General features: G+C 36.5%; 1 protein-coding gene across 6 annotated transcripts in view; it reads right to left on the minus strand.

Annotated features, from left to right (window-relative positions):
• Nucleotides 1–16971, minus strand: part of LOC115443413 (voltage-dependent L-type calcium channel subunit beta-2) — a 186368-nt gene that overhangs the window by 39245 nt on the left and 130152 nt on the right. The window lies entirely within an intron of this gene.

The raw sequence follows: 16971 nt of genomic DNA on the forward strand, positions 1-16971 counted from the left end.
TTGCGTTTTTTTTTTCATTTCATGTGATACAGGTTTACCATGAATAATGCATTAAAGGATGTCGCTTCCTTTCTTCAGATTACTTCTGTATGTGGGTTTATTTGTTTTGTTTGTGATATCAATTCTGTATTCCGTGATGATATGTTTTCTAGAATTGGTGGTTTCGCTCTAAAGAGTTTTCTAGGATAAAAAGTAGCGTCTGTCCTTCCAAGAGTTTCAAACTATCCCCATAACTAACTTCATCGAAATTAATTCGCTAGTTCTGAGTTTATCGCGTTCAGACAAACGTTCGGGGGACTTTGTTTTATAATTTGAAAGTACGTAAGATAATGTAGAAGTGATTTGACCACCGCCCATAAATGACTGTATAAATGTTTTCTTATATGTCTCTAAATTAGAACCCTCTGGAAAAACAGGAATCATAAGCAGTGTACCCGTTTGAATAACATTTGAACAGATTTATTTTATTTCGCCATTAAGTATAAGACTTCATAATTTATTTCTTAAGATTATAAGGACTCAAGACAGTGTACAGTGCCTACAATTCAACATGCCCGGTTATAAAAAGGCACTTCCGGGATGGACGGTAGTTAGGCCTCACACTGCCCATGACGTCATGGGTGCCTTAGGTGCGCGGGGGCTTCTGAACCACTCCACAATAGTAGACGTACTTCACCAGGCGATATCAAGCAAGGGCAGTTGCGGAAAACTTAGACATTTCCGTCGAAAGAAGTCCTCAGCCGTCCCTAATGCGAAAACATGGCCACAATGGAGATTTTAGATTATAAAGAGGCAGTCGTCGTTCGTCCCAAAACTTACTAATCCCGCCATTCGTTTAAAATGTAAAACTATATGCGCTATAACAGTTGAGTTTACTGTTTGTTAAGAAATGCGGCGTAATTTGGAATAGTCCGGTCCGGTCCGGGACATATTTCATGGTGTGGCAACAGTGTCGTCACCCGAAATACTACGTGCGTGGGCGCATGCACTCGCGTACGACGAGCGTGGAAACTATGAATGAGGCATTTTGTACGTTCAGGGCCGAGTGTTTTAGTATAATAATTATAATATAATATCAGCCCTGTATTATATACTTGCCCACTGCTGAGCACGGGCCTCCTCTACTACTGAGAGGGATTAGGCCTTAGTCCACCACGCTGGCCTAGTGCGGATTGGTAGACTTCACACACCTTCGAAATTCCTATAGAGAACTTCTCAGATGTGCTGGTTTCCTCACGATGTTTTCCTTCATCGTTAAAGCGAACGATAAATTCACAAAGAATACACACATGATTTTAGAAAAGTCAGAGGTTGGGATTTGAACCTGCGGACATTCGTCTTGGCAGTCCGTTACACACCCAACTAGGCTATCGCCGCTTTTAGTGTTTTAGTATACAAACATTAATTCTGTAGTTATACATATATTTATTTATTATATATACATATATAACAACATAACAGAATACTAATGCGATGTTATACACACATATAAGTTAATAATCTTAACAATTGGTTTCAATACATCTATGAGCCATTTCATGATAGCGGCGATAGCCTAGTTGGGTGTAGAACGGACTGCCGAGACGAATGTCCGCAGGTTCAAATCTCAAGGGCACACACCTCTGACTTTTCTAAAAAATCATGTGTTTATTCTTTGTGAATTTATCGTTCGCTTTAACGGTGAAGGAAAACATCGTGAGGAAACCTGCACATCTGAGAAGTTATCTATAGGAATTTCGAAGGTGTGTGAAGTCTACCAATCCGCACTAGGCCAGCGTGGTGGACTAAGGCCTAATCCCTCTCAGTAGTAGAGGAGGCCCGTGCTCAGCAGTGGGCAAGTATATAATACAGGGCTGATATTATTATTATATGAGCCATTTCTGTGAATTCCCGCAGGTTGCATATAAATATACCTAATATGGTTGTACTTATGGTAAATCTAGGCAATTAGCTGTATGAGGTTTCTTAAGAAGCATACAATTTTGCAATTCATAAGGTAAAGAATGCTAGAACTAAAAAATAATTGAAAATTCATTCTCCAAGGGAGTTAAATATTAATCTCATGGCTAATCATATCATAATTACTGACAGACTATAATATTGCACTAGTCATTGAAACAGGGAATAAATTCACATAAAATTCTCATCAAATTTATAGCTGTTTATCGCTCGATATTAGCTTTTTAGGTCGCTTTTTTAAGCTTTATTTGAAAGTATAAATAATAACCCATAATACAAATATTTTTCGTAAGAGATATTTTGTTGTTTTAATTTGGCAGAGGTCCCAAAAAAACTATGAAAACATTGTGGTTCATCGGAATTTTAACAAATTACCGCATCCATTGTTATTGTCGCCCTATAGATTCGTACCTCGTCAGTCTATAATGTCTCGGTAGAGTTTATTCGAAGATTATTCACGAGAACGTTGAGGGATATACACACATTACACGCGACTCCGGCTATTTCGGCTCGCGGTATGTTCGTTTGATTCATTCTGTTTTAGGGAACACGATGCCTGCACGATTAGAATAAATGAAGGATATGTAATATAGGTATTTCCTGGAATCAGTTGTCATCTTTGTTTGCTCACTGTTCTTAAAAAAAGGTGTTGATTTCAGGTTAGTTGTAATTTTTTTATTCGTGAACGGCGATGTGATCACACTGCACCTGATAGTAAGTGGAGTGGTGTCTTAAACAATTCGATTGACGAGAGATGAGTCCTCGACAGTCGACATAATTATGCCGGCTTGTTGTAACTGGACATACATAGGCTAATCTCGGAAGGCGACACACTTACGTATGCCATTATGGTAGGTATTATCACCTTGGGGTTGCTATCCAGGCGGATACAAAATATTTTCTACCACCAGCAAAACGATTTTTATTACGGCTAGTTGCCCACTGCAACGTAGAAGTATCTGTTGTCAAAACAGCATAAGACTACAAACAACATATTAGCGTCGTAGGACTCTCTATGCAGTTTGTAAGATATGTATAATCTTATGTAGAGAGTTTTATGGTTTTTGTATTAATACTACGAATTGTCTACAATTTGTCTTACACAAGATGTGGCAGCGACTGGACGCATAAAGCAGCAGACCGGGCTATGTAGCGTACCTTGGGAGAGGTCTATGTCCAGCAGTCGACTGCAAAGGGCTGATGATGATGATGATTTGTCCAATTGGGGTGTCAATCAGAATGTGAGTATTGTGTTTGGGCTTAAATTACTGGGTAATAATAAACATCTTGACCTCCCCGTGAAACACTGAACATTTCATAATACTAATACAGCTTAAGAGTTTTTTTGTTTGCACGCACTGTTCTCAATAACTAGAAAACCTTTTGAATATTTTTTCACTAATAGAAAGCTATATTACTCTTGAGTGTTACTTTTTATCCCAGGAAAATATTATACCGATTTTTTACGCGGACGCTGCAGGCAAAAGCTAGTAAATAAAAGCATTGTAAAGTGTTATCACTTATGTACCACTTACTACCTTCGTACTTACACTTCTGTAATGTCAACAAAGGCACAATTGTACACTCTGTAAACTGGCTCATCATTGAACCACTTCGGTCAAGTAAGATGTGTCCTCAGAAGCCCTTCCACGTGTAACTGCGGCCAGAAATAGCCCAATACATACGTGATACGGCGGCGTCATGTCGGATTACGCGCCCACGTCTATAAATAACAGTTTGTTTTCCTCGCCAGGCGACATGTACGCGATTAATTGTAAAAATACTTGAAAGGACGATATTTGTTAAGTATAATATATTTTTGAGGAAACTTGCATACCTGAGAAATTCTCTATAATTATTTCGAAGGAATATGAAGTCTTCTAACCCTCAATTGGTCAGCGTGGTGGAGTGAGGCCTATTCCCTCTTAGTAGTAGAGGAGGCCCGTGCCCAACAGTGGGACAGTATATGATATAGGGCTGATATTATTTTATTTTATAATTATTTTTTACGTTGGTGGTTGTGTAGGTATAATTGACACTACTCAATAGGTTATGGCGGTTTCTTTAGTGTGGTGTGTTGAACTGTAGATCGGGAGGTCCTGGGTACGAACCACATGTCAGATATTACTTTGAGTGGGCTTTTCTATCTCAACTAGATCCGGGACTAGGTCACCAGCAAGAGGATTCTCTCAAGCGCGTCGGCGTAAGAATTTAAAACCAATTTTTTTGCAACATCTCTGAAAAAATATAGTTCGCTAATTCTCTTTTGAAGGATAAGAGAAACTGGAAGAAGAATAACAAAAATGAACGCTTACTTATCCGGAACATAAAGTAGACAGGATAAAAAGGACGATTTTCGGTAATATTTTCCACCAGAATGAGTAAGAGAAGGTGCTGATAATATTGACTGCGGTACTTCGAATGTGTTAATACTAACTACAAAACTAAATATACATAGAAAGCTTGATAGAAAATACCTTAATCTATCGTTGATAATTTGTCTTTAGGTCCACCACTGGCCTTGAGGACCAGTAATGTACCACCAAGTTTTGCTTAAAATGCAGTGGAAAGGCTTCGGATTGTTCAGTTCGAAGTCCCGGAGTCATTTTAAAGTGCTGATGGAGACCATGGTGATTCAGTCGGTCAAAATCCGACATACCTCGTCTACCTTACTTAGTACGACAAGGTACCAAGAGGATTTGCCCATGAAAAAGAAAGAGGTCCACCACGGCCTGTACAAAAATCTGTCCCAAATTATAACAAAAACAAGACAAACAAATATTATAAACTGTTATATAGTATAGTGCTGTCCACGTGTTAGTAGTACGATTCACCCACGCGAGTGTGGGCACTGGCTATTAAATATAACAATACCGAACATTCTTCTCGCAGTATTTAAATGCGCGTAAACTAGCATGTGGGATGGTTGAAGGGATATTATATTTAGATGGACTTGCTTTCATTTTTATCACTAGTTGTTGCACGCGACTTTGCCCATATGAAACACCTTTTTGTGATAAGATTCCCGCGGTATACTTTCATGAAACATTACTTACAATACCAGAAAATTCACGACTGCTATCGTACTGAAAACTTTAATATGACCAACATTCATATCTGATAGTATTCTTTACTGCCGTATGCCCTCAAAAGATATTCTTTATATCATAAGCGTAGTCAGCATAAGTCTCCATCTTGACTTGAATCCTTTGAAAGTAAGCAGAACAATTCATCGGCCAGTTTCATGGAAGTTTATCTTCTTTTGGTTTATTTGTGTTCATATTTTGAATGCATGATTTGGCAAACATTGTTGCGTTCCATTAAGGTTCCGCAGTAATCGAAGTATTGTATGACGAAGTGGTATTGCAATATTTAGTTTGTAATTCAGCATACTGGATGACATCACTGCTTGTTGCACTACCTACTTTGTAATGTGGCATCCTAGATAACTTTGCTGCTTGGTCATTTATAACTAGCGACCGGCGTGTCATGCAACCATATTTAAATTGTAATATGACCCTTATTCGTAATGTAAAAATGTTCCGTCCCCCGCAAAATATTAACGGCCTATGAGTACATCAACAATACTATAAATAAGTGGTTTGCGTTTCTAGTAACTCGGGTTTGTCACATTTTTACATAGAGACACACATGTGCGTACGACGGCCATGATTTCATACGATTTATAGTACAATGTTTACTATATTCTACGCATTCAAATCGACATTTTACAGATGTCTGGGTAGTGACGAAATCAATTGCTCTAGACTGAATAAACAGAGTAGTTTTTATATGAGGAGAAAAGCTAGTCGGCTTTTCTTAAGTGATACGATTAAATACGCTATTGCAATTGCGACATCACTCAGAATACAATGATCAACATGGTTTTGAATTGCATCATCGTCTTTTTTTTTCTCGGAGTTAAAGGGTGAATATTTGACATGTGCATATTACACGGCTCTAAGCAAATAACTACCTAGACAAATATTATTTAATGTTTTTTTTTATTTGTCCTAAAGCTTGGTTCCTGGTCTATATGTGCATGTGGAAAACATATCTGTATTGTAATAAATAGAAAAGCTATCCTCAAAAACATGCCTTAAATCTAATTACCATCCGTGTCACAATTTCCAAATTTTAGCAATAAATGTGCGAAAAGTAGTAAAAACCTTTTGTAGATCGTATTTTTTTTAAACTATTCAGATAATAGAATACATACTCTACAAGCTACCCAAATTACAAACTATAAAGAACACTTTAATATTATTTTTAACCACTTCGAAATTTGTCCCAACACATTGTTCTACCTACCATTTGTTGAAATAATCATAGTGTTAAAACTTAAACGGAACGTATCGGTGCCTGTTTGGTTTATTCTGCGGTTAGAGCTGAGTTTCCTCTCGCGACTCAAGCAGATTACACATCAAGAATTGGTTAAACGGCAGCTGCAGCTCGTATTTATCGTCGAAAAAAAGCGTTTGTCACAAATTTTTCTCATTTCCGTTTGAGCTTGCTGTGGTAAGTCTGTGTTGCTTATTTACAATTTGGATTAACTATAATTATCGTCATAAAAACTGTCCTGTTTTTATGGTTTCTTAAATTATAAAGTAGTATAAAGAATGTTTTATAAAATAAAATGTAGCAAAAACTACTTACCGTCGTTATAATTACCGTGTTTACCGTTTGAATTTTGGTAAACGGTAATTGGCAATAACAAATTGTAATTAGTATTGCGTAAAGTTGAAGTAAACAAAAATGTATTATTATCGTATTTTATACTTCGTTTATATAAACTTAAGACAATAAACGTTATTTGATCCCTAAAAAGTAAATAATAGTATAAAGAGTTATGCAATTAATGGTTTAATAAATTCTTATATTAGGAGAGTTCACTAATAGTTTTTTTTTTATTTTATTAGCTTTGAATGAAGAGACGAGCCCTCCATTCGCCTGATGGTAAGCGATACGACAGCCTATAGACAGCAGAAACACCATCCAACACCTTGAATTACAAAGTATAGTTTGGTATTCCACTGCGCTCGCTATCCTGAGACAAGAGATGTTAAGTCTTAGTATGTCCAGCAGTTACACTGGCTACAATGTCCCTCAAACCGAAACACAACAGTGACTACACACTGCTGCTTGGCGGCAGAAATAGATATTGCCGTGGTACCTAACCAGGCGGACTCTCACATATGAGAGACCTACCACCAGTCAATAGAAGTTTTAGATAAAATGAAGGTAGCTCTCTTGAGTGTCTATTTCTGCTGCCAGGAAACAGTGTGCATGCACTGTTGTGTGTCAGTTCGAAGAAAATTGTAAACAATGTTATTACAGGGCATCTTGAGACTTAATGCCTTATGATTTCTCAGGATGACAACCGCAGTGAAATATCACACAGTACGTTGTAATTTAAAATTCCAGGTAGACTTGCTACTGTTTATGGGTGATCGTATCGCTTACCATCTCACTGTTTTTGAATTTAAAGATGCCTGGGAATAAAAAAATCTAATCAAGAAGTATAAGCAAAAGCCTTGAGAATTGTCCTTAGAAGTAGATACACAAAAATTAAAGCTGATCCTATTATTATACGCCCAGGAAAAACAGAAAGAAAAATAACGATAAAAAAACGAAGAGCACAGAAAAAAATATTATCAGCTTAAGAATTAACACCAAGAGCTAGAAGACTGCAAAGAAAGAAATATTGAAAAGATTTTGATCTATCGGAATTGTTATATGAAAAATAAAATCAACTAAAAATAATATTTTGAACAAGTCGCATGTAAATGTATTTCTTAATTAAGGTTATGAGATAAACTGATAAATTATAACATAGGAAATTAAAAAATATTTAAACTTGAATTAGAATCAGATTCATAATATTTTTGAACAACAGGACATCCGGGGTCTTCTGACAGATCGTCTAGCACAAGAGTTTCACTAACCCAACTCATCAATAATAGTTTCTTTATTCATAGTATTAGTAGATTCATTTTTGCTATCACATTGTAATTTTCCGACATACTTAGTATGTCTACAATTCATTTCCAAACACCCAAACCAACTAGTCCCTCTGAATATCAGGTGGTCCGTCAACATTCGACATATTGTATCATTTTAGCATTAGTTCCTTGAAGAATTAAGTCAAGATCAATGTTTAACGCATTTTTATAATGGATTTTCTCATTTCTGTTGATTTTAAAATATAATATTATTGTAATAATTTAACAAGACTGTTATTTTGTTAGATGTATTTATTTTGCTGACCAAACTCTGTTGATGATTAAGAGCAAAATTGATTAATCATGTTGCGTTACAATTATTATATATTATAATGTTGGCAATGAGTAGATATGTTTGTTTTCAATCTTTATATATTAGAGACTTATATATAATTCATAAATATAATATATTATATAATTTTAACGGTATTTATTTATTTACTTATTACCTATCAACCACTTATTATAATTACCATTTAGCAAATATTAATTACCATTTTACAAATACTAATTACCATATGTGTCATTTCTCATTGCCATTCGTGAACATTTTTCAAATCCAATTCGGACCTGAATATCGATTTTCAGACTGTGCCTTTGATTTATATAGTATATAAGTACGATAAACTTTACATCGAATCGATAAAGATCGCGATTGGGAGCAATATTTGATTTTATTTTAGGAACACCGAATATGTCTATTTTCAAATATTCACCCTAAAACGCGTTGTCACTATTGCCACCAGGGGGGTGAGTGGAACGGTTATGTTGGTTTCACCAGTCTTACGGCCCAATGTCGACACTCAGAGTATAGCATCATCCGAGCGAGCATTGGACTGTGTCCCTACCCTTGTATTTGCACTACACCAGCATACCAATCAAAACCCGAGGTGGACTTCTTCGCGCATACGGGAAGGTTTCGGGGTATTTTGTGCCGCTCATCATCCTGAGATAAGTCTCATGATAACCAATTTTCTATGAGTATAAGGTTCTAAAAGTGCTTACTCAGTGTTTACTATGAAAGTTAGATAAGACGGTGTAACTTATAGACTTGCATAGAAGTTACAATCAATTAAAACAATACCTCAATAACAATAACAGTAAACCGCACGAGGCACTAACTCGATAATAGTTTAAAAAATTAGCAAAGTTATCAATTTGCCTCGGTCTGAATGTGAACTACGCACGGATCGCGCAGAATGTTCAGTAATTACTGCAAAATCACAATACGTGATGTCGGCCATTTTGTGATTCGATCGGGCGCCATTTTGCAGGCTATTCATGTCAGAGTAATGGCGTAAACATTTATTAACGTTTGAATTGGCAAATCGGTACGAACTAGTGTATGTTGTAAAATTGTTTGCGTTAAGTCTGGTTAGTTTGTCTGTTTGTTTTTGATAGATGATTCTGTAGATGATTCATTTTGTGTCCGTAATTGAAAAACACATTTTTGTTTACAGCACAATAATGTGTCTTTGTTTTATAGAGGTTTTGCAAAGGAAGGTCGATTTTCTGACTTTTATTACGTACTTTAAAGTTGTGAGAAGGGAAAAAGACTTGATTGATGCTCCGAACCATTTCCTATATAAAGTGTGTATTATATCGTGAGGTTTCGGCACGCGCCCGTCTTTACCGCGGCTACGCCCTTACCTAATTATCTTTCCCATTTAGAATTGATGCCAAAACTAAGTGAGGCAAGTCACGCGCACTTACTAGTGAAGACACAGTTCAGTTATTGTAACAAATCGCTAAAATCGATTATAATGAATCGATTTCGTACCGACGAGCATTGTGTTAGTTTAATTCTTGGCACAGTATAATTGTTCCAATTGTTTGAGTTGTTATAAAAATATTATACGCTTGTGTTTGGATCTGGCTTTACTCGTGTACAAGAAATTTATTATACCAATTTGTATTGACTTGGAGCTATGAGTATGCGATCCAAAAGCTGTATAATTTTCTTGACATCATTTAGGGAGATTGGTGATGCTTTATAGGATTTCAGAGAGTGTAAATATTTTTTGTTGGGTTATCTCTCCGAAGTTAGTGTCTCTTACCTATTTGATATCGTGTACCTGTCTCTATAAGTTTCAATTTTGCTTGATATTCAATAAAAGTTATTTATTGCTATTTTGCATAGTATGTGATTCTTGAAGGGACTTACTAATGCGTTTTCAGGATGCGATTTGCAAAAATACACAAACAGACAGAGAATATATTTTTTGAACAGAAATAATTGAACTGGACAATTAGATGGAACAGTTTTGGAATTTTATAGGATTTTTATTGTTTCAATATTGCAAACGTAATGCCGTTAGCAATTTTTGCGTTTAACGGAACGTACAAAACCAATTGAGAAATAACAATTATTTTTAAATCAGTATACATATTTATTACTTTCGATATGAGTTCAAACTCGGTGTACTATCAATAATTTTGCAATAAAACATAAATTTTATAGCGAAATCACTTGATTTCAATGGTCTTAATTGGTTATAAGGCTTAAGGCCGTTATTGAATATCAAATTGCGTTCATTAGCAATCTTACAAGTACTGCATATGTCGGTTATTGGCATCTTGTTGTAGATGCTGGGTGGTGATAGGATATATTTTATTTGCTAGTGGTATAATTTATATTTGCCCGGATATCGACCACCGTACACAAGGTTTTAAAATCCTTTATAGTGACTCACGTAAATGTGTCGTTCCGGGACCAGCTTGTGTATGTCCGGTTCCAACAGACCGGCATAATTATGTCGACTGTCTAGGGATAATCGTCCCTCGTCGTCGTTCCGGGATCAGTCTGTGTATCCGTCTTCAACAGGCCGGCATAATTGTGTCGATTGCAGAGGGGTAATCATTTCTCGTCGGTCGACATTCTATTGGACCCCACTCCATTCACCATCAGATGCTGTGGGGTCAATAAGCCGTGCACCTATTAAAACAATCACTGTTCTATCTGTGTATGTCTGTGTAGGTATCACTGTTTTAGTTAAATTGTTACTATCGACTAGCATTATGCATCGCTTGTGATTAAGTGTTAAAGATATTGTAGCTAGCATACTTAATTACTTAGAATTATGGGACTTGAAATGTTTCTAAGAGATTATCTTTGTAATACATTGTAATTTAATGCTCATGTTTATTGTTACTACTAGACGCAGCTCGCGAATTTCTCGCTACAAAAGTTCCTAAAACATTAGTCATTTAAAGCGCCACCTGGACGATGAACCGCCATCTTTATATAAAATTAGATGAAAAGTTCCATTATTTTCCTCTAGACTATATTACCGGGGTAAATATAACATATGTGTTAATCCACGAAAAGATCTACCCGTCTGCCAAATTACAACCAAACCCATTCAGCTTATTTTGCACATACTTTTAACAAATATCCAAACATTTACACAAACTTTCGCATTTATAATATTAGTAAGAAAGATATGGTGTAATTTCTCAGGTTAACTCAACTTGTTATTCACAGCACAATATTTTTTCAGCCAACTTCGCAAAGTCAACCACAATTACTTTTCGTGCATAGCCGTAAACTGAAGATATAGCGTGGAAGTGTCCATAAACATTAATGAAAAATCTGGGCAATAACACCGACACTCGGGGTGACGGGGGGTGACGAGGGGTGACGGGGTGACGCGGGTGCGTGGTGCCGCGACGTCGGCGCCTCGCGTGCTTTGCCTTAATTGCTTTACTTGCCAGCACGGTGTTGTACGCATCGTGAGGGTTTTAAAGTGCTAGTAACTTGCCCAAGTACTGGAGTGTTAGAATATTTAGTATCGAGTATGTGGAAAAGGTCAGATTAGTATTAAGAGTATTCTAATTGTGATAAAAGATAGCTTGTATTTTTTATTTATGATTTATTGATAGAAACTACTTATGTTTTTCCCACTCCAACATTACATTATTTAAAAAAGGAAATTAAATACGTCCACTGGGTCAGCCACAATAATGCCTGTTATCAGTTTTATAGTAACTAGGGTAGCTTAATGCAGCCAAGCAGTATATTTATATGTGAATTATAACTGTCCGGACAGTGACTTTCCCTGAGCAAACGAGCCAAAACAGAAAGTGCGTGCGTCCAATACTTACGATAAGTTTGTTGCGATCGCGTTGTGTGAAATAGACACTAACGCCATCTCGCGGTGAAGTTATTCCGCCGTGTAATCGTTGTTTTATAGCCCTATATTCACCTCTTTACAACTTTAATGCTAGTTCTCGAGGATTTCTTTGTTTGACGTCAATTGTAAAGGCTGTAATCACGAATATTCGTCTATCATTGTAAGTATAATAAAAAAAGAACTATGGATAGTGGATGTGCTGCCATTATTTTATCATGTTAAGATTTATAAATGGTATAATGATTGCTTATGTTTACGCGAATTTTAGAGATCAAATAACACTAGTGTTCGGATTTTATGGCGTTTTTTTTATATTTCATTTTTGTCCCGTCGTTTCGAAAACTTCAGCATTTATGGTCATGGGGCGGACTGAGATGTAAAGTCAACGTTAGTATATCTACTTACATATTAAAATTATTCCTTTTTTTATGATGACGTTTCGATTTACGCATAATGAGCTCACAGTGTCTTGAAGTCTGGCAGCCGTTGTTCTGGGTTAGAATTTAAGTAAATGCATAATAGGATTCCAGGATAGCGCAAGCTTCCGACTGTGAATACAACAATGTATCTACAAGTTAGAAAAATAACTTTAGCAATCATTAAACAGGAATTCGTATAGATTGTAATCACTATTGCGGTACGTTCGCGTGTTCGACGCATTCCATCGCCGCTTTCCAACCGCAAAAAACTTTATCACCCGACCAAAAGCGGCGATGTACTGCGCAACATCATTCCCCTGAAAGTTTTCAGACAGTGACAGGTGTCGGATTTATAAGTCTTGCTACCGTGTCTATGGCGCGGTAGCCGCGATGCTATCAAGCAGGGCCCTTATTCTGTATGATAGTGTAAACGCGTAACGCGGCCGTGTCATGTTATCTTCGAGAAATGTGCGTGGAATGGTATTCTGTAAGCCAAATTTCTATAGTCCTAAACATGACGCGTTGTGTTACGTGCTTGTTACACACTGTCAAAATAACGTGCGGGATAGAGAATAAGGCCCCAGGTCTGCTTTCGGGTATATTTATGAGTTTTTAGCTATTCAGTGTTAATATTGAGAGGTCACGGAAAGTGTTATTTTCTGTGCCTTAAATGGTAGGTTTTTGTCAGGCAAATGTAGATGTCGGTATAGTATAATCAGTAGTGAAGCTTCTATACAACCTGATTCCGACCTTCCCTTTTAGGTTTATTTAGGTTTGTCTTAAATTTTAGTTTTCTGTTAATTTGGCCGTTATGTTAACTAAGGCATTTTTTTCCTCGGGTTGCCTTTTCAAAAACACCCTTCGCCACTGCTATACCTTGAATGGTAGATTTGTACCGGACAAATATAGATGTCGGTAAAGTACTGATATTTATTTATAGGAGTAGTTAGACTGAATTCGCTATAAGTGGGTACGTAATAGAGTGCATAATATGTTAATCTGCGGAAGACAGATCTCAATAATTGCCAGAATTATGCCGGTCGTACTACATTATATGCTGGTGGTAGGATATATTTTATATTCGCTCCGATAGCGACCACCGTACATAAGGTGTCAAAACCTGCTATAGTGGCCCACGTAAGTGTGTCGCGTTCCGGGATCAGCCTGTGTATATCCGGTTCCAACAGGCCGGCATAATTGTGTCGACTGCCGAGGGGTCAGTCTCTCTCGTCAGTCTACATTTTGTTGAACCCCACTCGACTTACTATCAGTGTACTGGCAGTGAGGCACTTAACCTTGATAGTATAAAAAAATCATGTATCATTTACCCTCAAAGACGATTTTCCCTGTGCCACTAGGGTAGAATTTTCATTGATCACAGTACATATCCAAGGGCAAAAATTTACAGAATGCATTAAACTTTGTTTTTATTTAATTTATTTATTATACACAAATTGTAGACTGTACAATCGTGTATACATTATCCTATTACATAAAAAAAATGTGTACGAGTATATTATATTAAAACAAGTGTTCCAGAAAGATTTTTTTTTTCATTTTGTAAGTATAATAAATAGATATATGCATAAAAAACGACTGACGTTTATAGTTACTAGGGTAGGTATTAACGTATAGAGTACAGAACCGTTCCTAATCAAATCATAATCCGTAAACATCAGTAAAATGTTATTTTTCAAACAAACACTGGCCGAAATAATTCCGTCACAAAAATAAAGTTGTCCAGTCCATTAGTGTCGTGCTGAAGAAAACTCCCATAATACGGAAACCCGTCCTGTCACAAGAAAGCACTCTATCTCCACTCAATACATAACGTCTTAAAAGTGTCTTGATACTTGAAACATACGCCCTTTTAAAAGTAAACGACACTTCTATACTTACACTAGTGCGAGGTGAATGCACCCTCATTAGATCTACTGCGTTGTTCATCCATTGCTTGTTTAGTTGGGATAGTGGTGTGATCGAGTCTGAGTCGCGCGGCAATGTATTGCGATGCGCGTGTCACGTTACGTTTCGTGCTAGGGTTGGCGCTTTTTAATTATGATTGTTGAAATCTATTATTAATATTTGCTGGGTTTTTATTTGAATAGAATTGTAGTGAATGAAAATGTGAATAGCTATACATTATGATTAATGAATAACTATATTTGTTAATGGTCTCTAGAAAATTAAAAAAAGGTGACGACACAGAAAACTTTATAAATTTAAGTTGGATCAACCAACTATTTAACATCAAAGAGGTTGTAAAAAATTTCAACATCCAAATATTAAAAAAAATAAATTATAAGGAATGTTTGTTATTTAATATTCCTGGTACAAAATACCTAACTTCAACACAACTATTAATTGAGTGCAATAGATAAGTTCATTTAAATTCGTTCTTATTTTAACTTTTAGCATGATAAAACTCTTTACTCTCCTTAAAACAAACAATCTAATACAGTATATCATGAAAAATGAACACACAAATAATAAATCCAAAGTGCCAACCCTGAACAGTTACAGCCGAGGGCCCTTCTTATTTTTATTTTGTCAAATTGTAACTGAAATAAAACGGGAGTGTGCAATAAAAATACCATCGGCGGTGTTATTGCAGCGCCGAGAATAGAATCGACGTATCGCCGCGCCGCGACGCGCTCACTCCCGCGCCATCCACTACACTTGTCGCTTATACGTACTCTACACATATTAGTATTACCTAATTATATTTTATACATTGAGAGAACAGAATTTGATAATAAATGCCGATTGATAAGAGTTTTGCACGTCTGTATATGAAATAATTGCATTTTTATTATTCTGCGTCGATCGGACCACCAATGGCTACAATTTAAAAATTATATATGTTTTTAAAATGTATGTATGTAGATATTGTAACTTTGACTTTGCGGATGCCCAATACCTCAGTCCACCCCATGACCACGAAGGCTGCAAAGTCTTCGAAACGTCGGAAGAAAACTAAAATATTAAAAGCGCGACAAAATCCGAAAAATAGTTTAAGTTTAATGTCTAACATTAGCGTTCACATAAAAAAATATTATAATTTTAATAGATTACTTATCCGATAAAAGGCATCACTTATTGATGATATTACATAGTGAAACTAGTTTCAAAGTACAGCCGTTTTTGAGTGTTGAACAAATCAAATGCATTACCGATTTATAAATTGTATAGATAAGCTTTGATTAGCCGTTTAAGTATCGGGAAAATAGAACTAAAAATATGTGATACATAAATTGTAACTAAAAAGTTTTCTATCTATCAATGAAGATTTCTCCAAAATCGGTACAACAGTTTCAGAGATAAGTCCAGACACACAACTAAAGGTACTATACCAATTGTGAATAAACCAAACAAACTGAAATATAATGGAAGTAATTCGAACATTGAGAGTTAAAATATTTAGCTATATATTGGAGATAGATCTTCTCCAACAAGACGGAAGTAGATACGCTGGGTGAAATGTAGCTGTACTAATTACACCTCCGCTTAACCTTCGGGCACATAGGTTTGAACTTAAGTACCATCACATAACCAACTTTTATGACGACTCACACCTGAGTCCGCCACGTGTCCATCAAAACTGCAGTCTTGGAAATATGGAAAGTAAATATTGAACAAGTATATCGCAAAAATAATATCAGCCCTGTATTATATAATGTCCCACTGTTGGGCAGGGGCCTCCTCTACTACTGAGAGGGATTAGATCCACCATGCTGTAGTGCGGATTGGTACACTTCACACACCCTCGAAAATTCCTATAGAGAACTTCTCACGTATGCAGGTTTCCTCACGATGTTTTCCTTCACCGTTAGAGCAAGCGATAATTTACAAAGCATACACACATCATTTTTTAGAAATGTCAAAGGTGTACCTTTGGGATTTGAATTTGCGGACGTTCGTCTCGGCAGTCCGTTCCAACTAGGCTATTGCCACTTCCAATCCATTCCAGTCGCAAAAATATATTAAACTTATTTTATTACAATGTCCATAAACAGTAATATATCTTAGACGTTAAAGTTCGTGACATGTGTGTCATTGTGAAGCAATGAGTAATGCCGGCAATCCGCAATTGCGATGTTACCGGATCTCAATCAAGATTCCTCGCTGCAATGAGTAATCGTACTTGAAACAACGTCATAGGACATCCCGGCAGACTTTCTAATTCTTTAGAAATCTAAGCGAAATAATCGTTTCGTTTTCCCAGTAATCGATATTTATTATGTATTTATCTACGCTGGTGACGTAGTTGTAATGCGAACAGGGTATGAGTACGACTACCGCGCCGAGGACCTGGGTTTGATTCCCGGGTCGGGACAAGAATAATCGTGACTGGGTTTTTCCAATTTAAAAATTACTGTCAGAGCTAAGAGTCGGAAGTTGGCGGTGTGATAACCGCGTGTTTTGGAAAGCAAAGGCGTTAGTCCCGCGCCTGATCTC

The sequence above is a fragment of the Manduca sexta genome, chromosome 23 (assembly GCF_014839805.1).
Source record: "Manduca sexta isolate Smith_Timp_Sample1 chromosome 23, JHU_Msex_v1.0, whole genome shotgun sequence".
Classification (NCBI taxonomy): Eukaryota; Metazoa; Arthropoda; class Insecta; order Lepidoptera; family Sphingidae; genus Manduca; species Manduca sexta.